Below are 23979 nucleotides of genomic sequence, written 5' to 3'. Positions count from 1 at the left end.
CATGTGTAGAAGCACAGCGCTAGCAGAAACGACCGTTTCTCGACGTTTTCTAACTCAGGGAACAAGTTGCACACTTCTGAGGTGCAGTTGGGCAACTTTGTCAGAAATGAGTTTTTTGCCTACAGAGACATGCCTATTTGCGCAGTAGTACAGATTCTGAGTATGTAACTGGGCTTGATGAAATCAGCATTTCTCTTGCTTCCCTGTGCGTAGGGAAGCTCAGTTTTAGTCACAGTAGCTCCCACAAGTGTCTGCTCAGTGTGTTCCCATTTCCTTAGAAACAGTGTATTTGCTGGGAGAAAAGTGCATTACTGTGCGCTTTCACCGTTCAGCAAATACATGTGTAGAAGCACAGCGCTAGCAGAAACGAACGTTTCTCGACGTTTTCTAACTCAGGGAACAAGTTGCACACTTCTGAGATGCATTTGGCAACTTTGTCAGAAATGAGTTTTTGCCTACAGAGACATGCCTATTTGCGCAGTAGTACAGATTCTGAGTATGTAACTGGGCTTGATGAAATCAGCATTTCTCTTACTTCCCTGTGCGTAGGGAAGCTCAGTTTTAGTCACAGTAGCTCCCACAAGTGTCTCCTCAGTGAGTTCCCATTTCCTTAGAAACAGTGTATTTGCTGGGAGAAAAGTGCATCATTGTGCGCTTTCACCGTTCAGCAAATACATGTGTAGAAGCACAGCGCTAGCAGAAACGAACGTTTCTCGACGTTTTCTAACTCAGGGAACAAGTTGCACACTTCTGAGATGCATTTGGGCAACTTTGTGAGAAATGAGTTTTTTGCCTACAGAGACATGCCTATTTGCGCAGTAGTACAGATTCTGAGTATGTAACTCGGTTTAATGAAATCAGCATTTCTCTTGCTTCCCTGTGCGTAGGGAAGCTCAGTTTTAGTCACAGTAGCTCCCACAAGTGTCTCCTCAGTGTGTTCCCATTTCCTTAGAAACAGTGTATTTGCTGGGAGAAAAGTGCATTACTGTGCGCTTTCACCGTTCAGCAAATACATGTGTAGAAGCACAGCGCTAGCAGAAACGACCGTTTCACGACGTTTTCTAACACAGGGAACAAGTTGCACACTTCTGAGATTCATTTGGGCAACTTTGTCAGAAATGAGTTTTTTGCCTACAGAGACATGCCTATTTGCGCAGTAGTACAGATTCTGAGTATGTAACTGGGCTTGATGAAATCAGCATTTCTCTTGCTTCCCTGTGCGTAGGGAAGCTCAGTTTTAATCACAGTAGCTCCCACAAGTGTCTCCTCAGTGTGTTCCCATTTCCTTAGAAACAGTGTATTTGCAGGGAGAAAAGTGCATTACTGTGCGCTTTCACCGTTCAGCAAATACATGTGTAGAAGCACAACGCTAGCAGAAACGATCGTTCCTCCACGTTTTCTAACTCAGGGAACAAGTTCCACACTTCTGAGATGCATTTGGGCAACTTTGTCAGAAATGAGTTTTTTGCCTACAGAGACATGCCTATTTGCGCAGTAGTACAGATTCTGAGTATGTAACTGGGCTGGATGAAATCAGCATTTTTCTTGCTTCCCTGTGCGTAGGGAAGCTCAGTTTTAGTCACAGTAGCTCCCACAAGTGTCTCCTCAGTGTGTTCCCATTTCCTTAGAAACAGTGTATTTGCTGGGAGAAAAGTGCATTAATGGGCGCTTTCACCGTTCAGCAAATACATGTGTAGAAGCACAGCACTAGCAAAAACGAACGTTTCTCGACGTTTTCTAACTCAGGGAACAAGTTGCACACTTCTGAGATGCATTTGGGCAACTTTGTCAGAAATTAGTTTTTTGCCTACAGAGACATGCCTATTTGCGCAGTAGTACAGATTCTGAGTATGTAACTGGGCTTGATGAAATCAGCATTTCTCTTGCTTCCCTGTGCGTAGGGAAGCTCAGTTTTAGTCACAGTAGCTCCCACAAGTGTCTCCTCAGTGTGTTCCCATTTCCTTAGAAACAGTGTATTTGCTGGGAGAAAAGTGCATTACTGTGTGCTTTCACCGTTCAGCAAATACATGTGTAGAAGCACAGCGCTAGCAGAAACGAACGTTTCTCGACGTTTTCTAACTCAGGGAACAAGTTGCACACTTCTGGGATGCATTTGGGCAACTTTGTCAAAAATGAGTTTTTTGCCTACAGAGAAGTACAGATTCTGAGTATGTAACTGGGCTTGGTGAAATCAGCATTTCTCTTGCTTCCCTGTGCGTAGGGAAGCTCAGTTTTAGTCACAGTAGCTCCCACAAGTGTCTCCTCAGTGTGTTCCCATTTCCTTAGAAACAGTGTATTTGCTGGGAGAAAAGTGCATTACTGTGCGCTTTCACCTTTCAGCAAATACATGTGTAGAAGCACAGCACTAGCAGAAACAAACGTTTCTCGACGTTTTCTAACTCAGGGAACAAGTTGCACACTTCTGAGATGCATTTGGGTAACTTTGTCAGAAATGAGTTTTTTACCTACAGAGACATGCCTATTTGCGCAGTAGTACAGATTCTGAGTATGTAACTGGGCTTGATGAAATCAGCATTTCTCTTGCTTCCCTGTGCGTAGGGAAGCTCAGTTTTAGTCACAGTAGCTCCCACAAGTGTCTCCTCAGTGTGTTCCTATTTCCGTAGACACAGTATATTTGCTGGGAGAAAAGTGCATTACTGTGCGCTTTCACCGTTCAGCAAATACATGTGTAGAAGCACAGCGCTAGCAGAAACGACCGTTTCTCGACGTTTTCTAACTCAGGGAACAAGTTGCACACTTCTGAGATGCATTTGTGCAACTTTGTCAGAAATGAGTTTTTTGCCTACAGATTCATGCCTATTTGCGCAGTAGTACAGATTCTGAGTATGTAACTGGGCTTGATGAAATCAGCATTTCTCTTGCTTCCCTGTGCGTAGGGAAGCTCAGTTTTAGTCACAGTAGCTCCCACAAGTGTCTCCTCAGTGAGTTCCCATTTCCTTAGAAACAGTGTATTTGCTGGGAGAAAAGTGCATCATTGTGCGCTTTCACCGTTCAGCAAATACATGTGTAGAAGCACAGCGCTAGCAGAAACGAACGTTTCTCGACGTTTTCTAACTCAGGGAACAAGTTGCACACTTCTGAGATGCATTTGGGCAACTTTGTCAGAAATGAGTTTTTTGCCTACAGAGACATGCCTATTTGCGCAGTAGTACAGATTCTGAGTATGTAACTCGGTTTAATGAAATCAGCATTTCTCTTGCTTCCCTGTGCGTAGGGAAGCTCAGTTTTAGTCACAGTAGCTCCCATAAGTGTCTCCTCAGTGTGTTCCCATTTCCTTAGAAACAGTGTATTTGCTGGGAGAAAAGTGCATTACTGTGCGCTTTCACCGTTCAGCAAATACATGTGTAGAAGCACAGCGCTAGCAGAAACGACCGTTTCTCGACGTTTTCTAACACAGGGAACAAGTTGCACACTTCTGAGATTCATTTGGGCAACTTTGTCAGAAATGAGTTTTTTGCCTACAGAGACATGCCTATTTGCGCAGTAGTACAGATTCTGAGTATGTAACTGGGCTTGATGAAATCAGCATTTCTCTTGCTTCCCTGTGCGTAGGGAAGCTCAGTTTTAATCACAGTAGCTCCCACAAGTGTCTCCTCAGTGTGTTCCCATTTCCTTAGAAACAGTGTATTTGCAGGGAGAAAAGTGCATTACTGTGCGCTTTCACCGTTCAGCAAATACATGTGTAGAAGCACAACGCTAGCAGAAACGATCGTTCCTCCACGTTTTCTAACTCAGGGAACAAGTTCCACACTTCTGAGATGCATTTGGGCAACTTTGTCAGAAATGAGTTTTTTGCCTACAGAGACATGCCTATTTGCGCAGTAGTACAGATTCTGAGTATGTAACTGGGCTGGATGAAATCAGCATTTTTCTTGCTTCCCTGTGCGTAGGGAAGCTCAGTTTTAGTCACAGTAGCTCCCACAAGTGTCTCCTCAGTGTGTTCCCATTTCCTTAGAAACAGTGTATTTGCTGGGAGAAAAGTGCATTAATGGGCGCTTTCACCGTTCAGCAAATACATGTGTAGAAGCACAGCACTAGCAAAAACGAACGTTTCTCGACGTTTTCTAACTCAGGGAACAAGTTGCACACTTCTGAGATGCATTTGGGCAACTTTGTCAGAAATTAGTTTTTTGCCTACAGAGACATGCCTATTTGCGCAGTAGTACAGATTCTGAGTATGTAACTGGGCTTGATGAAATCAGCATTTCTCTTGCTTCCCTGTGCGTAGGGAAGCTCAGTTTTAGTCACAGTAGCTCCCACAAGTGTCTCCTCAGTGTGTTCCCATTTCCTTAGAAACAGTGTATTTGCTGGGAGAAAAGTGCATTACTGTGTGCTTTCACCGTTCAGCAAATACATGTGTAGAAGCACAGCGCTAGCAGAAACGAACGTTTCTCGACGTTTTCTAACTCAGGGAACAAGTTGCACACTTCTGGGATGCATTTGGGCAACTTTGTCAAAAATGAGTTTTTTGCCTACAGAGAAGTACAGATTCTGAGTATGTAACTGGGCTTGATGAAATCAGCATTTCTCTTGCTTCCCTGTGCGTAGGGAAGCTCAGTTTTAGTCACAGTAGCTCCCACAAGTGTCTCCTCAGTGTGTTCCCATTTCCTTAGAAACAGTGTATTTGCTGGGAGAAAAGTGCATTACTGTGCGCTTTCACCTTTCAGCAAATACATGTGTAGAAGCACAGCACTAGCAGAAACAAACGTTTCTCGACGTTTTCTAACTCAGGGAACAAGTTGCACACTTCTGAGATGCATTTGGGTAACTTTGTCAGAAATGAGTTTTTTACCTACAGAGACATGCCTATTTGCGCAGTAGTACAGATTCTGAGTATGTAACTGGGCTTGATGAAATCAGCATTTCTCTTGCTTCCCTGTGCGTAGGGAAGCTCAGTTTTAGTCACAGTAGCTCCCACAAGTGTCTCCTCAGTGTGTTCCTATTTCCGTAGAAACAGTATATTTGCTGGGAGAAAAGTGCATTACTGTGCGCTTTCACCGTTCAGCAAATACATGTGTAGAAGCACAGCGCTAGCAGAAACGACCGTTTCTCGACGTTTTCTAACTCAGGGAACAAGTTGCACACTTCTGAGATGCATTTGTGCAACTTTGTCAGAAATGAGTTTTTTGCCTACAGATTCATGCCTATTTGCGCAGTAGTACAGATTCTGAGTATGTAACTGGGCTTGATGAAATCAGCATTTCTCTTGCTTCCCTGTGCGTAGGGAAGCTCAGTTTTAGTCACAGTAGCTCCCACAAGTGTCTCCTCAGTGAGTTCCCATTTCCTTAGAAACAGTGTATTTGCTGGGAGAAAAGTGCATCATTGTGCGCTTTCACCGTTCAGCAAATACATGTGTAGAAGCACAGCGCTAGCAGAAACGAACGTTTCTCGACGTTTTCTAACTCAGGGAACAAGTTGCACACTTCTGAGATGCATTTGGGCAACTTTGTCAGAAATGAGTTTTTTGCCTACAGAGACATGCCTATTTGCGCAGTAGTACAGATTCTGAGTATGTAACTCGGTTTGATGAAATCAGCATTTCTCTTGCTTCCCTGTGCGTAGGGAAGCTCAGTTTTAGTCACAGTAGCTCCCACAAGTGTCTCCTCAGTGTGTTCCCATTTCCTTAGAAACAGTGTATTTCCTGGGAGAAAAGTGCATTACTGTGCGCTTTCACCGTTCAGCAAATACATGTGTAGAAGCACAGCGCTAGCAGAAACGACCGTTTCTCGACGTTTTCTAACACAGGGAACAAGTTGCACACTTCTGAGATTCATTTGGGCAACTTTGTCAGAAATGAGTTTTTTGCCTACAGAGACATGCCTATTTGCGCAGTAGTACAGATTCTGAGTATGTAACTGGGCTTGATGAAATCAGCATTTCTCTTGCTTCCCTGTGCGTAGGGAAGCTCAGTTTTAATCACAGTAGCTCCCACAAGTGTCTCCTCAGTGTGTTCCCATTTCCTTAGAAACAGTGTATTTGCTGGGAGAAAAGTGCATTACTGTGCGCTTTCACCGTTCAGCAAATACATGTGTAGAAGCACAACGCTAGCAGAAACGATCGTTCCTCCACGTTTTCTAACTCAGGGAACAAGTTCCACACTTCTGAGATGCATTTGGGCAACTTTGTCAGAAATGAGTTTTTTGCCTACAGAGACATGCCTATTTGCGCAGTAGTACAGATTCTGAGTATGTAACTGGGCTGGATGAAATCAGCATTTTTCTTGCTTCCCTGTGCGTAGGGAAGCTCAGTTTTAGTCACAGTAGCTCCCACAAGTGTCTCCTCAGTGTGTTCCCATTTCCTTAGAAACAGTGTATTTGCTGGGAGAAAAGTGCATTACTGTGTGCTTTCACCGTTCAGCAAATACATGTGTAGAAGCACAGCGCTAGAAGAAACGAACGTTTCTCGACGTTTTCTAACTCAGGGAACAAGTTGCACACTTCTGGGTTGCTATTGGGCAACTTTGTCAAAAATGAGTTTTTTGCCTACAGAGAAGTACAGATTCTGAGTATGTAACTGGGCTTGATGAAATCAGCATTTCTCTTGCTTCCCTGTGCGTAGGGAAGCTCAGTTTTAGTCACAGTAGCTCCCACAAGTGTCTCCTCAGTGTGTTCCCATTTCCTTAGAAACAGTGTATTTGCTGGGAGAAAAGTGCATTACTGTGCGCTTTCACCTTTCAGCAAATACATGTGTAGAAGCACAGCACTAGCAGAAACAAACGTTTCTCGACGTTTTCTAACTCAGGGAACAAGTTGCCCACTTCTGAGATGCATTTGAGTAACTTTGTCAGAAATGAGTTTTTTACCTACAGAGACATGCCTATTTGCGCAGTAGTACAGATTCTGAGTATGTAACTGGGCTTGATGAAATCAGCATTTCTCTTGCTTCCCTGTGCGTAGGGAAGCTCAGTTTTAGTCACAGTAGCTCCCACAAGTGTCTCCTCAGTGTGTTCCTATTTCCGTAGAAACAGTATATTTGCTGGGAGAAAAGTGCATTACTGTGCGCTTTCACCGTTCAGCAAATACATGTGTAGAAGCACAGCGCTAGCAGAAACAAACGTTTCTCGACGTTTTCTAACTCAGGGAACAAGTTGCACACTTCTGAGATGCATTTGGGCAACTTTGTCAGAAATGAGTTTTTTGCCTACAGAGACATGCCTATTTGCGCAGTAGTAGAGATTCTGAGTATGTAACTGGGCTTGATGAAATCAGCATTTCTCTTGCTTCCCTGTGCGTAGGGAAGCTCAGTTTTAGTCACAGTAGCTCCCACAAGTGTCTCCTCAGTGTGTTCCCATTTCCTTAGAAACAGTGTATTTGCTGGGAGAAAAGTGCATTACTGTGCGCTTTCACCGTTCAGCAAATACATGTGTAGAAGCACAGTGCTAGCAGAAACGAATGTTTCTCGACGTTTTCTAACTCAGGGAACAAGTTGCACACTTCTGAGATGCATTTGGGCATCTTTGTCAGAAATGAGTTTTTTGTCTACAGAGACATGCCTATTTGCGCAGTAGTACAGATTCTGAGTATGTAACTGGGCTTGATGAAATCAGCATTTCTCTTGCTTCCCTGTGCGTAGGGAAGCTCAGTTTTAGTCACAGTAGCTCCCACAAGTGTCTCCTCAGTGTGTTCCCATTTCCTTAGAAACAGTGTATTTGCTGGGAGAAAAGTGCATTACTGTGCGCTTTCACCGTTCAGCAAATACATGTGTAGAAGCACAGCGCTAGCAGAAACAAACGTTTCTCGACGTTTTCTAACTCAGGGAACAAGTTGCACACTTCTGAGATGCATTTGGGCAACTTTGTGAGAAATGAGTTTTTTGCCTACAGAGACATGCCTATTTGCGCAGTAGTACAGATTCTGAGTATGTAACTGGGCTTGATGAAATCAGCATTTCTCTTGCTTCCCTGTGCGTAGGGAAGCTCAGTTTTAGTCACAGTAGCTCCCACAAGTGTCTCCTCAGTGTGTTCCCATTTCCTTAGAAACAGTGTATTTGCTGGGAGAAAAGTGCATTACTGTGTGCTTTCACCGTTCAGCAAATACATGTGTAGAAGCACAGTGCTAGCAGAAACGAACGTTTCTCGACGTTTTCTAACTCAGGGAACAAGTTGCACACTTCTGGGATGCATTTGGGCAACTTTGTCAAAAATGAGTTTTTTGCCTACAGAGAAGTACAGATTCTGAGTATGTAACTGGGCTTGATGAAATCAGCATTTCTCTTGCTTCCCTGTGCGTAGCGAAGCTCAGTTTTAGTCACAGTAGCTCCCACAAGTGTCTCCTCAGTGTGTTCCCATTTCCTTAGAAACAGTGTATTTGCTGGGAGAAAAGTGCATTACTGTGCGCTTTCACCGTTCAGCAAATACATGTGTAGAAGCACAGCGCTAGCAGATATGACCCTTTCTCGACGTTTTCTAACTCAGAGAACAAGTTGCACACTTCTGAGATGCCTTTGGGCAACTTTGTCAGATGAGTTTTTTGCCTACAGAGACATGCCTATTCGCGCAGTAGTACAGATTCTGAGTATGTAATTGGGATTGATGAAATCAGCATTTCTCTTGCTTCCCTGTGCGTAGGGAAGCTCAGTTTTAGTCACAGTAGCTCCCACAAGTGTCTCCTCAGTGTGTTCCCATTTCCTTAGAAACAGTGTATTTGCTGGGCGAAAAGTGCATTAGTGTGCGCTTTCACCGTTCAGCAAATGCATGTGTAGAAGCACAGCGCTAGCAGAAACGAAAGTTTCTCGACGTTTTCTAAATCAGGGAAAAAGTTGCACACTTCTGAGATGCATTTGGGCAACTTTGTCAGAAATGAGTTTTTCGCCTACAGATTCATGCCTATTTGTGCAGTAGTACAGATTCTGAGTATGTAACTGGGCTTGATGAAATCAGCATTTCTCTTGCTTCCCTGTGCGTAGCGAAGCTCAGTTTTAGTCACAGTAGCTCCCACAAGTGTCTTCTCAGTGTGTTCCCATTTCCTTAGAAACAGTGTATTTGCTGGGAGAAAAGTGCATTACTGTGCGCTTTCACCGTTCAGCAAATACATGTGTAGAAGCAGAGCGTTAGCAGATATGACCGTTTCTCGACGTTTTCTAACTCAGGGAACAAGTTGCACACTTCTGAGATGCATTTGGGCAACTTTTTCAGAAATGAGTTTTTTGCCTACAGAGATATGCCTGTTTGCACAGTAGTACAGATTCTGAGTATGTAACTAGGCTTGATGAAATCAGCATTTCTCTTGCGTCCCTGTGCGTAGGGAAGCTCAGTCTTAGTCACAGTAGGTCCCACAAGTGTCTCTTCAGTGTGTTCCCAGTTGCTTAGAAACAGTGTATTTGCTGGGAGAAAAGTGCATTACTGTGCGCTTTCACCGTTCAGCAAATACATGTGTAGAAGCACAGCGCTAGCAGAAACGAACGTTTCTCGAGGTTTTCTAACTCAGGGAACAAGTTGCACACTTCTGAGATGCATTTCGGCAACTTTGTCAGAAATGAGTTTTTTGCCTACAGATTCATGCCTATTTGCGTAGTAGTACAGATTCTGAGTATGTAACTGGGCTTGATGAAATCAGCATTTCTCTTGCTTCCCTGTGCGTAGGGAAGCTCAGTTTTTGTCAAAGTAGCTCCCACAAGTGTCTCCTCAGTGTGTTCCCATTTCCTTAGAAACAGTGTATTAGGAAAAAAGTGCATTACTGTGCGCTTTCACCGTTCAGCAAATACATGTGTAGAAGTACAGCGTTAGCAGATATGACCGTTTCTCGACGTTTTCTAACACAGGGAACAAGTTGCACACTTCTGAGATGCATTTGGGCAACTTTGTCAGAAATGAGTTTTTTGCCTACAGAGATATGCCTATTTGCGCAGTAGTACAGATTCTGAGTATGTAACTAGGCTTGATGAAATCAGCATTTCTCTTGCTTCCCTGTGCGTAGGGAACCTCAGTTTTAGTCACAGTAGGTCCCACAAGTGTCTCCTCAGTGTGTTCCCAGTTCCTTAGAAACAGTGTATTTGCTGGGAGAAAAGTGCATTACTGTGCGCTTTCACCGTTCAGCAAATACATGTGTAGAAGCACAGCGCTAGCTGAAACGACCGTTTCTCGACGTTTTCTAACTCAGAAAACAAGTTGCACACTTCTGAGATGCATTTGGGCAACTTTGTCAGAAATGAGTTTTTTGCCTACAGAGACAGCAAATACATGTGTAGAAGCACAGCGTTAGCAGATATGACCGTTTCTCGATGTTTTCTAACTCAGGGAACAAGTTGCACACTTCTGAGATGCTTTTGGGCAACTTTGTCAGAAATGAGTTTTTTGCCTACAGAGACATGCCTATTTGCGCAGTAGTACAGATTCTGAGTATGTAACTGGGCTTGATGAAATCAGCATTTCTCTTGCTTCCCTGTGCGTAGGGAAGCTCAGTTTTAGTCCCAGTAGCTCCCACAAGTGTCTCCTCAGTGTGTTCCCGTTTCCTTAGAAACAGTGTATTTGCTGGGAGAAAAGTGCATTACTGTGCGCTTTCACCGTTCAGCAAATACACGTGTAGAAGCACAGCGCTAGCAGAAACGACCGTTTCTCGACATTTTCTAACTCAGGAAACAAGTTGCACACTTCTGAGATGCATTTGGGCAACTTTGTCAGAAATGAGTTTTTTGCCTACAGAGACATGCCTATTTGCGCAGTAGTACAGATTCTGAGTATGTAACTGGGCTTGATGAAATCAGCATTTCTCTTGCTTCCCTGTGCGTAGGGAAGCTCAGTTTTAGTCACAGTAGCTCCCACAAGTGTCTCCTCAGTGTGTTCCCATTTCCTTAGAAACAGTGTATTTGCTGGGAGAAAAGTGCATTACTGTGCGCTTTCACCGTTCAGCAAATACATGTGTAGAAGCACAGCGCTAGCAGAAACGACCGTTTCTCGACGTTTTCTAACTCAGGGAACAAGTTGCACACTTCTGAGATGCATTTGGGCAACTTTGTCAGAAATGAGTTTTTTGCCTACAGAGACATGCCTATTTGCAGAGTACTACAGATTCTGAGTATGTAACTGGGCTTGATGAAATCAGCATTTCTCTTGCTTCCCTGTGCGTAGGGAAGCTCAGTTTTAGTCACAGTAGCTCCCACAAGAGTCTCCTCAGTGTGTTCCCATTTCCTTAGAAACAGTGTATTTGCTGGGAGAAAAGTGCATCACTGTGCGCTTTCACCGTTCAGCAAATACATGTGTAGAAGCACAGCGCTAGCAGAAACGACCGTTTCTCGACATTTTCTAACTCAGGGAGCAAGTTGCACACTTCTGAGATGCATTTGGGCAACTTTGTCAGAAATGAGTTTTTTGCCTACAGAGACATGCCTATTTGAGCAGTAGTACAGATTCTGAGTATGTAACTGGGCTTGATGAAATCAGCATTACTCTTGCTTCCCTGTGCGTAGGAAAGCTCAGTTTTAGTCACAGTAGCTCCCACAAGTGTCTCCTCAGTGTGTTCCCATTTCCTTAGAAACAGTGTATTTGCTGGGAGAAAAGTGCATTACTTTGCGCTTTCACCGTTCAGCAAATACATGTGTAGAAGCACAGCGCTAGCAGAAATGAATGTTTCTCGACGTTTTCTAACTCAGGGAACAAGTTGCACACTTCTGAGATGCATTTGGGCAACTTTGTCAGAAATGAGTTTTTTGCCTACAGAGACATGCCTATTTGCGCAGTAGTACAGATTCTGAGTATGTAACTGGGCTGGATGAAATCAGCATTTCTCTTGCTTCCCTGTGCGTAGGGAAGCTCAGTTTTAGTCACAGTAGCTCCCACAAGTGTCTCCTCAGTGTGTTCCCATTTCCTTAGAAACAGTGTATTTGCTGGGAGAAAAGTGCATTACTGTGCGCTTTCACCGTTCAGCAAATACATGTGTAGAAGCACAGCGCTAGCAGAAACGAACGTTTCTCGACGTTTTCTAACTCAGGGAACAAGTTGCACACTTCTGAGATGCATTTGGGCAACTTTGTCAGAAATGAGTTTTTTGCCTACAGAGACATGCCTATTTGCGCAGTAGTACAGATTCTGAGTATGTAACTGGGCTTGATGAAATCAGCATTTCTCTTGTTTCCCTGTGCATAGGGAAGCTCAGTTTAGTCACAGTAGCTCCCACAAGTGTCTCCTCAGTGTGTTCCCATTTCCTTAGAAACAGTGTATTTGCAGGGAGAAAAGTGCATCACTTTGTGCTTTCACCGTTCAGCAAATACATGTGTAGAAGCACAGCGCTAGCAGAAACGACCGTTTCTCGACGTTTTCTAACTCAGGGAACAAGTTGCACACTTCTGAGTTGCATTTGGGCAACTTTGTCAGAAATGAGTTTTTTGCCTACAGAGACATGCCTATTTGCTCAGTAGTACAGATTCTGAGTATGTAACTGGGCTTGATGAAATCAGCATTTCTCTTGCTTCCCTGTGCATAGGGAAGCTCAGTTTTAGTCCCAGTAGCTCCCACAAGTGTCTCCTCAGTGTGTTCCACTTTCCTTAGAAACAGTGTATTTGCTGGGAGAAAAGTGCATTACTGTGCGCTTTCACCGTTCAGCAAATACATGTGTAGAAGCACAGCGCTAGCAGAAACGAACGTTTCTCGACGTTTTCTAACTCAGGGTACAAGTTGCACACTTCTGAGGTGCAATTGTGTAACTATCTCAAAAATGAGTTTTTTGCTTACAGAGACATGCCAATTTGCGCAGTAGTACAGATTCTGAGTATGTAACTGGGCTTGATGAAATCAGCATTTCTCTAGCTTCCCTGTGCGTAGGGAAGCTCAGTTTTAGTCACAGTAGCTCCCACAAGTGTCTCCTCAGTGTGTTCCCATTTCCGTAGAAACAGTGTATTTGCTGGGAGAAAAGTGCATTACTGTGCGCTTTCACCGTTCAGCAAATACATGTGTAGAAGCACAGCGTTAGCAGAAACGACCGTTTCTCGACGTTTTCTAACTCAGGGTACAAGTTGCACACTTCTGAGATGCATTTGGGCAACTTTTTCAGAAATGAGTTTTTTGCCTACAGAGATATGCCTGTTTTCACAGTAGTACAGATTCTGAGTATGTAACTAGGCTTGATGAAATCAGCATTTCTCTTGCTTCCCTGTGCGTAGGGAAGCCCAGTTTTAGTCACAGTAGGTCCCACAAGTGTCTCCTCAGTGTGTTCCCAGTTCCTTAGAAACAGTGTATTTGCTGGGAGAAAAGTGCATTACTGTGCGCTTTCACCGTTCAGCAAATACATGTGTAGAAGCACAGCGCTAGCAGAAACGAACGTTTCTCGACGTTTTCTAACTCAGGGAACAAGTTGTACACTTCTGGGATGCATTTGGGCAACTTTGTCAGAAATGAGTTTTTTGCCTACAGAGACATGCCTATTTGTGCAGTAGTACAGATTCTGAGTATGTAACTGGGCTTGATGAAATCAGCATTTCTCTTGCTTCCCTGTGCGTAGGGAAGCTCAGTTTTAGTCACAATAGTTCCCACAAGTGTCTCCTCAGTGTGTTCCCATTTCTTAGAAACAGTGTTTTTGCTGGGAGAAAAGTGCATTACTGTGCGCTTTCACCGTTCAGCAAATACATGTGTAGAAGCACACCGCTAGCTGAAACGACCGTTTCTCGATGTTTTCTGACTCAGGGAACAAGTGGCACACTTCTGAGATGCATTTGGGCAACTTTGTCAGAAATGAGTTTTTTGCCTACAGAGACATGCCTATTAGCGCAATAGTACAGATTCTTAGTATGTAAATGGGCTTGATGAAATCAGCATTTCTCTTGCTTCCCTGTGCGTAGGGAAGCTCAGTTTTAGTCACAGTAGCTCCCACAAGTGTCTCCTCAGTGTGTTCCCATTTCCTTAGAAACAGTGTATTTGCTGGGAGAAAAGTGCATTACTGTGCGCTTTCACCGTTCAGCAAATACATGTGTAGAAGCACAGCGTTAGAAGATATGACCGTTTCTCGACGTTTTCTAAATCAGGGAACAAGTTGCAGACTTCTGAGATGCATTTGGGCAACTTTGTCAGAAATGAGTTTTTTGCCTACAGAGACATGCCTATTTGCAGAGTAGTACAGATTCTGAGTATGTAACTGGGCTGGATGAAATCAGCATTTCTCTTGCTTCCCTGTGCGTAGGGAAGCTCAGTTTTAGTCACAGTAGCTCCCACAAGTGTCTCCTCAGTGTGTTCCCATTTCCTTAGAAACAGTGTATTTGCTGGGAGAAAAGTGCATTACTGTGCGCTTTCACCGTTCAGCAAATACATGTGTAGAAGCACAGCGCTAGCAGAAACGAACGTTTCTCGACGTTTTCTAACTCAGGGAACAAGTTGCACACTTCTGAGATGCATTTGGGCAACTTTGTCAGAAATGAGTTTTTTGCCTACAGAGACATGCCTATTTGCGCAGTAGTACAGATTCTGAGTATGTAACTGGGCTTGATGAAATCAGCATTTTTCTTGTTTCCCTGTGCATAGGGAAGCTCAGTTTAGTCACAGTAGCTCCCACAAGTGTCTCCTCAGTGTGTTCCCATTTCCTTAGAAACAGTGTATTTGCAGGGAGAAAAGTGCATCACTTTGTGCTTTCACCGTTCAGCAAATACATGTGTAGAAGCACAGCGCTAGCAGAAACGACCGTTTCTCGACGTTTTCTAACTCAGGGAACAAGTTGCACACTTCTGAGTTGCATTTGGGCAACTTTGTCAGAAATGAGTTTTTTGCCTACAGAGACATGCCTATTTGCTCAGTAGTACAGATTCTGAGTATGTAACTGGGCTTGATGAAATCAGCATTTCTCTTGCTTCCCTGTGCATAGGGAAGCTCAGTTTTAGTCCCAGTAGCTCCCACAAGTGTCTCCTCAGTGTGTTCCACTTTCCTTAGAAACAGTGTATTTGCTGGGAGAAAAGTGCATTACTGTGCGCTTTCACCGTTCAGCAAATACATGTGTAGAAGCACAGCGCTAGCAGAAACGAACGTTTCTCGACGTTTTCTAAATCAGGGAACAAGTTGTACACTTCTGGGATGCATTTGGGCAACTGTGTCAGAAATGAGTTTTTTGCCTACAGAGACATGCCTATTGCGCAGTAGTACAGATTCTGAGTATGTAACTGGCCTTGATGAAATCAGCATTTCTCTTGCTTCCTTGTGCGTAGGGAAGCTCAGTTTTAGTCACAGTAGCTCCCACAAGTGTCTCCTCAGTGTGTTCCCATTTACTTAGAAACAGTGTATTTGCTGGGAGAAAAGTGCATTACTGTGCGCTTTCACCGTTCAGCAAATACATGTGTAGAAGCACAGCGCTAGCAGAAACGAACGTTTCTCGACGTTTTCTAACTCAGGGTACAAGTTGCACACTTCTGAGGTGCAATTGTGTAACTATCTCAAAAATGAGTTTTTTGCTTACAGAGACATGCCAATTTGCGCAGTAGTACAGATTCTGAGTATGTAACTGGGCTTGATGAAATCAGCATTTCTCTAGCTTCCCTGTGCGTAGGGAAGCTCAGTTTTAGTCACAGTAGCTCCCACAAGTGTCTCCTCAGTGTGTTCCCATTTCCTTAGAAACAGTGTATTTGCTGGGAGAAAAGTGCATTACTGTGCGCTTTCACCGTTCATCAAATACATTTGTAGAAGCACAGCGCTAGCAGAAACGAACGTTTCTCGACGTTTTCTAACTCAGGGAACAAGTTGCACACTTCTGAGATGCATTTGGGCAACTTTGTCAGAAATGAGTTTTTTGCCTACAGAGACATGCCTATTTGGCAGTAGTACAGATTCTGAGTATGTAACTGGGCTTGATGAAATCAGCATTTCTCTTGCTTCCCTGTGCATAGGGAAGCTCAGTTTTAGTCACAGTAGCTCCCACAAGTGTCTCCTCAGTGTGTTCCCATTTCCGTAGAAACAGTGTATTTGCTGGGAGAAAAGTGCATTACTGTGCGCTTTCACCGTTCAGCAAATACATCTGTAGAAGCACAGCGTTAGCAGAAACGACCGTTTCTCGACGTTTTCTAACTCAGGGTACAAGTTGCACACTTCTGAGATGCATTTGGGCAACTTTTTCAGAAATGAGTTTTTTGCCTACAGAGATATGCCTGTTTTCACAGTAGTACAGATTCTGAGTATGTAACTAGGCTTGATGAAATCAGCATTTCTCTTGCTTCCCTGTGCGTAGGGAAGCCCAGTTTTAGTCACAGTAGGTCCCACAATTGTCTCCTCAGTGTGTTCCCAGTTCCTTAGAAACAGTGTATTTGCTGGGAGAAAAGTGCATTACTGTGCGCTTTCACCGTTCAGCAAATACATGTGTAGAAGCACAGCGCTAGCAGAAACGAACGTTTCTCGACGTTTTCTAACTCAGGGAACAAGTTGTACACTTCTGGGATGCATTTGGGCAACTTTGTCAGAAATGAGTTTTTTGCCTACAGAGACATGCCTATTTGTGCAGTAGTACAGATTCTGAGTATGTAACTGGGCTTGATGAAATCAGCATTTCTCTTGCTTCCCTGTGCGTAGGGAAGCTCAGTTTTAGTCACAATAGTTCCCACAAGTGTCTCCTCAGTGTGTTTCCATTTCTTAGAAACAGTGTATTTTCTGGGAGAAAAGTGCATTACTGTGCGCTTTCACCGTTCAGCAAATACATGTGTAGAAGCACACCGCTAGCTGAAACGACCGTTTCTCGATGTTTTCTGACTCAGGGAACAAGTGGCACACTTCTGAGATGCATTTGGGCAACTTTGTCAGAAATGAGTTTTTTGCCTACAGAGACATGCCTATTAGCGCAATAGTACAGATTCTTAGTATGTAAATGGGCTTGATGAAATCAGCATTTCTCTTGCTTCCCTGTGCGTAGGGAAGCTCAGTTTTAGTCACAGTAGCTCCCACAAGTGTCTCCTCAGTGTGTTCCCATTTCCTTAGAAACAGTGTATTTGCTGAAAGAAAAGTGCATCACTGTGTGCTTTCACCGTTCAGCAAATACATGTGTAGAAGCACAGCGCTAACAGAAACGACCGTTTCTCGACGTTTTCTAACTCAGGGAACAAGTTGCACACTTCTGAGATGCATTTGGGCAACTTTGTCAGAAATGAGTTTTTTGCCTACAGAGACATGCCTGTTTGCGCAGTAGTACAGATTCTGAGTATTTAACTGGGCTTGATGAAATCAGCATTTCTCTTGCTTCCCTGTGCGTAGGGAAGCTCAGTTTTAGTCACAGTAGCTCCCACAAGTGTCTCCTCAGTGTGTTCCCAGTTCCTTAGAAACAGTGTATTTGCTGGGAGGAAAGTGCATTACTTTGCGCTTTCACCGTTCAGCAAATACATGTGTAGAAGCACAGCGCTAGCAGAAACGAACGTTTCTCGACGTTTTCTAACTCAGGGAACAAGTTCCACACTTCTGAGATGCATTTGGGTAACTTTCTCAAAAATGAGTTTTTTGCCTACAGAGACATGCCTATTTGTGCAGTAGTACAGATTCTGAGTATGTAACTGGGCTTGATGAAATCAGCATTTCTCTTGCTTCCCTGTGCATAGGGAAGCTCAGTTTTAGTCACAGTAGCTCCCACAAGTGTCTCCTCAGTGTGTTCCCATTTCCTTAGAAACAGTGTATTTGCTGGGAGAGAAGTGCATTACTGTGCGCTTTCACCTTTCAGCAAATACATGTGTAGAAGCACAGCGCGAGCAGAAACAAACGTTTCTCCACGTTTTCTAACTCAGGGAACAAGTTGCACACTTCTGAGATGCATTTGGGCATCTTTGTCAGAAATGAGTTTTTTGCCTACAGAGACATGCCTATTTGCGCAGTAGTACAGATTCTGAGTATGTAACTGGGCTTGATTAAATCAGCATTTCTCTTGCTTCCCTGTGCGTAGGGAAGCTCAGTTTTAGTCACAGTAGCTCCCACAAGTGTCTCCTCAGTGTGTTCCCATTTCCTTAGAAACAGTGTTTTTGCTGGGAGAAAAGTGCATTACTGTGCGCTTTCACCGTTCAGCAAATACATGTGTAGAAGAACACCGCTAGCTGAAACGACCGTTTCTCGATGTTTTCTGACTCAGGGAACAAGTGGCACACTTCTGAGATGCATTTGGGCAACTTTGTCAGAAATGAGTTTTTTGCCTACAGAGACATGCCTATTAGCGCAATAGTACAGATTCTTAGTATGTAAATGGCCTTGATGAAATCAGCATTTCTCTTGCTTCCCTGTGCGTAGGGAAGCTCAGTTTTAGTCACAGTAGCTCCCACAAGTGTCTCCTCAGTGTGTTCCCAGTTCCTTAGAAACAGTGTATTTGCTGGGAGAAAAGTGCATTACTGTGCGGTTTCACCGTTCAGCAAATACATGTGTAGAAGCACAGCGCTAGCAGAAACGAACGTTTCTCGACGTTTTCTAACTCAGGTAACAATTGCACACTTCTGAGATGCATTTGGGCAACTTTGTCAGAAATGAGTTTTTTGCCTACAGAGACATGCCTATTTGGCAGTAGTACAGATTCTGAGTATGTAACTGGGCTTGATGAAATCAGCATTTCTCTTGCTTCCCTGTGCATAGGGAAGCTCAGTTTTAGTCACAGTAGCTCCCACAAGTGTCTCCTCAGTGTGTTCCCATTTCCGTAGAAACAGTGTATTTGCTGGGAGAAAAGTGCATTACTGTGCGCTTTCACCGTTCAGCAAATACATGTGTAGAAGCACAGCGTTAGCAGAAACGACCGTTTCTCGACGTTTTCTAACTCAGGGTACAAGTTGCACACTTCTGAGATGCATTTGGGCAACTTTTTCAGAAATGAGTTTTTTGCCTACAGAGATATGCCTGTTTTCACAGTAGTACAGATTCTGAGTATGTAACTAGGCTTGATGAAATCAGCATTTCTCTTGCTTCCCTGTGCGTAGGGAAGCCCAGTTTTAGTCACAGTAGGTCCCACAAGTGTCTCCTCAGTGTGTTCCCAGTTCCTTAGAAACAGTGTATTTGCTGGGAGAAAAGTGCATTACTGTGCGCTTTCACCGTTCAGCAAATACATGTGTAGAAGCACAGCGCTAGCAGAAACGAACGTTTCTCGACGTTTTCTAACTCAGGGAACAAGTTGTACACTTCTGGGATGCATTTGGGCAACTTTGTCAGAAATGAGTTTTTTGCCTACAGAGACATGCCTATTTGTGCAGTAGTACAGATTCTGAGTATGTAACTGGGCTTGATGAAATCAGCATTTCTCTTGCTTCCCTGTGCGTAGGGAAGCTCAGTTTTAGTCACAATAGTTCCCACAAGTGTCTCCTCAGTGTGTTCCCATTTCCTTAGTAACAGTGTTTTTGCTGGGAGAAAAGTGCATTACTGTGCGCTTTCACCGTTCAGCAAATACATGTGTAGAAGCACACCGCTAGCTGAAACGACCGTTTCTCGATGTTTTCTGACTCAGGGAACAAGTGGCACACTTCTGAGATGCATTTGGGCAACTTTGTCAGAAATGAGTTTTTTGCCTACAGAGACATGCCTATTAGCGCAATAGTACAGATTCTTAGTATGTAAATGGGCTTGATGAAATCAGCATTTCTCTTGCTTCCCTGTGCGTAGGGAAGCTCAGTTTTAGTCACAGTAGCTCCCACAAGTGTCTCCTCAGTGTGTTCCCAGTTCCTTAGAAACAGTGTATTTGCTTGGAGAAAAGTGCATTACTGTGCGCATTCACCGTTCAGCAAATACATGTGTAGAAGCACAGCGCTAGCTGAAACGACCGTTTCTCGACGTTTTCTAACTCAGGGAACAAGTGGCACACTTCTGATATGCATTTGGGCAACTTTGTCAGAAATGAGTTTTTTGCCTACAGAGACATGCCTATTTGCGCAGTAGTACAGATTCAGAGTATGTAACTGGGCTTGATGAAATCAGCATGTCTCTTGCTTCCCTGTGCGTAGGGAAGCTCAGTTTTAGTCACAGTAGCTCCCACAAGTGTCTCCTCAGTGTGTTCCCATTTCCTTAGAAACAGTGTATTTGCTGAAAGAAAAGTGCATCACTGTGTGCTTTCACCGTTCAGCAAATACATGTGTAGAAGCACAGCGCTAACAGAAACGACCGTTTCTCGACGTTTTCTAACTCAGGGAACAAGTTGCACACTTCTGAGATGCATTTGGGCAACTTTGTCAGAAATGAGTTTTTTGCCTACAGAGACATGCCTATTTGCGCAGTAGTACAGATTCTGAGTATGTAACTGGGCTTGATGAAATCAGCATTTCTCTTGCTTCCCTGTGCGTAGGGAAGCTCAGTTTTAGTCACAGTAGCTCCCACAAGTGTCTCCTCAGTGTGTTCCCAGTTCCTTAGAAACAGTGTATTTGCTGGGAGGAAAGTGCATTACTTTGCGCTTTCACCGTTCAGCAAATACATGTGTAGAAGCACAGCGCTAGCAGAAACGAACGTTTCTCGACGTTTTCTAACTCAGGGAACAAGTTCCACACTTATGAGATGCATTTGGGTAACTTTCTCAAAAATGAGTTTTTTGCCTACAGAGACATGCCTATTTGTGCAGTAGTACAGATTCTGAGTATGTAACTGGGCTTGATGAAATCAGCATTTCTCTTGCTTCCCTGTGCATAGGGAAGCTCAGTTTTAGTCACAGTAGCTCCCGCAAGTGTCTCCTCAGTGTGTTCCCATTTCCTTAGAAACAGTGTATTTGCTGGGAGAGAAGTGCATTACTGTGCGCTTTCACCTTTCAGCAAATACATGTGTAGAAGCACAGCGCGAGCAGAAACAAACGTTTCTCCACGTTTTCTAACTCAGGGAACAAGTTGCACACTTCTGAGATGCATTTGGGCATCTTTGTCAGAAATGAGTTTTTTGCCTACAGAGACATGCCTATTTGCGCAGTAGTACAGATTCTGAGTATGTAACTGGGCTTGATTAAATCAGCATTTCTCTTGCTTCCCTGTGCGTAGGGAAGCTCAGTTTTAGTCACAGTAGCTCCCACAAGTGACTCCTCAGTGTGTTCCCATTTCCTTAGAAACAGTGTATCTGCTGGGAGAAAAGTGCATCAATCTGCGCTTTCACCGTTCAGCAAATACATGTGTAGAAGCACAGCGCTAGCAGAAACGAACGTTTCTCGACGTTTTCTAACTCAGGGAACAAGTTGCACACTTCTGAGATGCATTTGGGCAACTTTGTCAGAAATGAGTTTTTTGCCTACAGAGACATGCCTATTTGCGCAGTAGTACAGATTCTGAGTATGTAACTGGGCTTGATGAAATCAGCATTTCTCTTGCTTCCCTGTGATTAGGGAAGCTCAGTTTTAGTCACAGTAGCTCCCACAAGTGTTTCCTCAGTGTGTTACCATTTCCTTAGAAACAGTGTATTTGCTGGGAGAAAAGTGCATTACTGTGTGCTTTCACCGTTCAGCAAATACATGTGTAGAAGCACAGCGCTAGCTGAAACGACCGTTTCTCGACGTTTTCTAACTCAGGGAACAAGTGGCATACTTCTGAGATGCATTTGGGCAACTTTGTCAGAAATGGGTTTTTTGCCTACAGAGACATGCCTATTTGTGCAGTAGTACAGATTCTGAGTATGTAACTGGGCTTGATGAAATCAGCATTTCTCTTGCTTCCCTGTGCGTAGGGAAGCTCAGTTTTAGTCACAGTAGCTCCCACTAGTGTCTCCTCAGTGTGATCCCATTTCCTTAGAAACAGTGTATTTGCTGGGAGAAAAGTGCATTACTCTGCGCTTTCACCGTTCAGCAAATACATGTGTAGAAGCACAGCGCTAGCAGAAACGACCGTTTCTCAACGTTTTCTAACTCAGGGAACAAGTTGCACACTTCTGAGATGCATTTGGGAAACTTTGTCAGAAATGAGTTTTTTGCCTACAGAGACATGCCTATTTGCACAGTAGTACAGATTCTGAGTATGTAACTGGGCTTGATGAAATCAGCATTTCTCTTGCTTCCCTGTGCGTAGGGAAGCTCAGTTTTAGTCACAGTAGCTCCCACAAGTGTCTCCTCAGTGTGTTCCCATTTCCTTAGAAACAGTGTATTTGCTGAAAGAAAAGTGCATCACTGTGTGCTTTCACCGTTCAGCAAATACATGTGTAGAAGCACAGCGCTAACAGAAACGACCGTTTCTCGACGTTTTCTAACTCAGGGAACAAGTTGCACACTTCTGAGATGCATTTGGGCAACTTTGTCAGAAATGAGTTTTTTGCCTACAGAGACATGCCTATTTGCGCAGTAGTACAGATTCTGAGTATGTAACTGGGCTTGATGAAATCAGCATTTCTCTTGCTTCCCTGTGCGTAGGGAAGCTCAGTTTTAGTCACAGTAGCTCCCACAAGTGTCTCCTCAGTGTGTTCCCAGTTCCTTAGAAATAGTGTATTTGCTGGGAGAAAAGTGCATTACTTTGCGCTTTCACCGTTCAGCAAATACATGTGTAGAAGCACAGCGCTAGCAGAAACGAACGTTTCTCGACGTTTTCTAACTCAGGGAACAAGTTCCACACTTCTGAGATGCATTTGGGTAACTTTCTCAAAAATGAGTTTTTTGCCTACAGAGACATGCCTATTTGTGCAGTAGTACAGATTCTGAGTATGTAACTGGGCTTGATAAAATCAGCATTTCTCTTGCTTCCCTGTGCGTAGGGAAGCTCAGTTTTAGTCACAGTAGCTCCCACAAGTGTCTCCTCAGTGTGTTCCCATTTCCTTAGAAACAGTGTATTTGCTGGGAGAGAAGTGCATTACTGTGCGCTTTCACCTTTCAGCAAATACATGTGTAGAAGCACAGCGCTAGCAGAAACAAACGTTTCTCCACGTTTTCTAACTCAGGGAACAAGTTGCACACTTCTGAGATGCATTTGGGCATCTTTGTCAGAAATGAGTTTTTTGCCTACAGAGACATGCCTATTTGCGCAGTAGTACAGATTCAGAGTATGTATCTGGGCTTGATGAAATCAGCATTTCTCTTGCTTCCCTGTGCGTAGGGAAGCTCAGTTTTAGTCACAGTAGCTCCCACAAGTGACTCCTCAGTGTGTTCCCATTTCCTTAGAAACAGTGTATTTGCTGGGAGAAAAGTGCATCACTGTGCGCTTTCACCGTTCAGCAAATACATGTGTAGAAGCACAGCGCTAGCAGAAACGAACGTTTCTCGACGTTTTCTAACTCAGGGAACAAGTTGCACACTTCTGAGATGCATTTGGGCAACTTTGTCAGAAATGAGTTTTTTGCCTACAGAGACAGGACGATTTGCGCAGTAGTACAGATTCTGAGTATGTAACTGGGCTGGATGAAATCAGCATTTCTCTTGCTTCCCTGTGCGTAGGGAAGCTCAGTTTTAGTCACAGTAGCTCCAACAAGTGTCTCCTCAGTGTGTTCCCAGTTCCTTAGAAACAGTGTATTTGCTGGGAGAAAAGTGCATTACTGTGCACTTTCACAGTTCAGCAAATACATGTGTAAAAGCACAGCGCTAGCAGAAACGAACGTTTCTCGACGTTTTCTAACTCAGAAAACAAGTTGCACACTTCTGAGATGCATTTGGGCAACTTTGTCAGAAATGAGTTTTTTGCCTACAGAGACATGCCTATTTGCGCAGTAGTACAGATTCTGAGTATGTAACTGGGCTTGATGAAATCAGCATTTCTCTTGTTTCCCTGTGCATAGGGAAGGTCAGTTTAGTCACAGTAGCTCTCACAAGTGTCTCCTCAGTGTGTTCCCATTTCCTTAGAAACAGTGTATTTGCTGGGAGAAAAGTGCATCACTTTGTGCTTTCACTGTTCAGCAAATACATGTGTAGAAGCACAGCACTAGCAGAAACGAACGTTTCTCGACGTTTTCTAACTCAGGGAATAAGTTGCACACTTCTGAGTTGCATTTGGGCAACTTTGTCAGAAATGAGTTTTTTGCCTACAGAGACATGCCTATTTGCGCAGTAGTACAGATTCTGAGTATGTAACAGGGCTTGATGAAATCAGCATTTCTCTTGCTTCCCTGTGCATAGGGAAGCTCAGTTTTAGTCCCAGTAGCTCCCACAAGTGTCTCCTCAGTGTGTTCCCCTT

This window comes from Acomys minous (genome assembly GCF_964271855.1).
Source record: "Acomys minous genome assembly, contig: scaffold_23, whole genome shotgun sequence".
Taxonomy (NCBI): domain Eukaryota; kingdom Metazoa; phylum Chordata; class Mammalia; order Rodentia; family Muridae; genus Acomys; species Acomys minous.
Note: the sequence above shows the minus strand (reverse complement) of the source record.